The sequence below is a fragment of the Leucoraja erinacea genome, chromosome 7 (genome assembly GCF_028641065.1).
Source record: "Leucoraja erinacea ecotype New England chromosome 7, Leri_hhj_1, whole genome shotgun sequence".
In the NCBI taxonomy this organism is placed as follows: domain Eukaryota; kingdom Metazoa; phylum Chordata; class Chondrichthyes; order Rajiformes; family Rajidae; genus Leucoraja; species Leucoraja erinaceus.
The window spans coordinates 57,560,517-57,561,785 of NC_073383.1; positions in this window are offsets into that span (position 1 = coordinate 57,560,517).

Consider the following 1,269-nt stretch of genomic DNA (forward strand, 5'->3'; position numbering starts at 1 on the left):
GCAACCTGAAGGTGGTCGGTTCGAATCCTGCTTGGAGTGTGTACTGTCGTTATGTCCTTGGGCAAGACACTTCACCTACCTTTGCCTGGGACTAGAGACGGAAATTAGCTGCTGATTAGCTACAATCTGCATATTTACATGCAAAATGTTAATTAATATGCATTGTCCCTATAAACAAAACATTATTATTATAATCATATAGAATTACAACATTGTAGCATTACAGTTACAGAGAAAGTGCAGGATCGGTAATGAGGTAAAATGAATGATCAGGACTGCACCCAGGCTTATGGGAACACTGTTCAGTATTCTGTTAACAGCGGGGAAGAAGTAGTTTCTGAAAGCTGATGTCATTCCTCCAACCTTCTGTTCAAAGCGAGCATAGAGTGTATTGTGTTCATCGAAGATGGACTCATTCCTGCCAAATTTACTGCCTGACCACTTCGTAGCCTGTTGTAGCATGCAAGCCTTGCCACAACTTTGAGTGTCTGTGTTACAGAATTCTAGGTTGTTACAGAATTTCCTCGTGGCATCCTCTTATGTAGGTTCTAAGAAGATTCCTTGAACAACTCAGGATCATTTGACTTGAAGCTACAAACTTGGAGTTCACCTGGGAATGGACTTCATGGTTCATCCATGATTTCTGGTTGAGGAACAAGTGTATTATCTTCTTTGTCAGGCAATCCTTTGTACACTCACTGATGAGTTCCGTGACGGCATTGGCATTCTCATTTAGGTTGGCCGCAAAGTCCTTGAATATGAACCAGTCCACCCACTCAGCATTCTCTGTTTTTATCTTAGATTTCTAGTAACTGAGATTTTTTTTTTTCAAATGACAGTTCATTGAAATAGACAATAGGCAATAGGTGCAGGAGTAGACCATTCAGCCCTTCGAGCCAGCACCGCCATTCAATGTAATCATGGCTGATCATTCCCCATACGTACACTGTTCCTGCCTTCTCCCCATATCCCCTGACTCCGCTATCTTTAAGAGCCCTATCTAGCTCTCTCTTGAAAGTATCCAGAGAACCAGCCTCCACCGCCCTCTGAGGCAGAGAATTCCATAGACTCACAATTCTCTGTGTGAAAAAGTGTTTCTTCATCTCCGTTCTAAATGGCTTACCCCTTATTCTTAAACAGTGGCACTTGGTTCTGGACTCCCGCAACATCGGGAACATGTTTCCTGCCTCTAGCATGTCCAAACCCTTTATAATCATATATGTTTCAATAAGATCCACTCTCATCCTTCTAAATTCCAGAGTGTACAAG